Source organism: Rattus norvegicus, chromosome 20 (genome assembly GCF_036323735.1).
Source record: "Rattus norvegicus strain BN/NHsdMcwi chromosome 20, GRCr8, whole genome shotgun sequence".
In the NCBI taxonomy this organism is placed as follows: Eukaryota; Metazoa; Chordata; class Mammalia; order Rodentia; family Muridae; genus Rattus; species Rattus norvegicus.
In genome coordinates this window covers 47,245,188-47,245,473 of record NC_086038.1, presented here as the reverse complement: position 1 = coordinate 47,245,473, position 286 = coordinate 47,245,188, and positions in this window count along the sequence as shown.

Sequence of the window (286 nt, the reverse complement as noted above, 5' to 3'; positions counted from 1 at the left end):
GCTACCATCTTGTACTAGGGGGGGAAAATGAGTATGTGGAGTTGAGGGTAGAGAAGGTAGAGTCAGAGGTAGAGACTGAGGGACGGAGGAAGGAGATCAGGAGGGAGACCGGTGTGGAGAGGAGTAGGGATGAGAATGGGGATGGTTGGTGTCTCATCAAGAACCTGCAAACGCTCGTTCTCCGTGTGTATTCCGACAAAGGCGGTGCTCTCTCGCAGATCTCACGCCCTTGCGTGCTGTCTCTCCAGTTTCGGTTCCAAAGAAGTGACACAAAGTGAGGCACCGC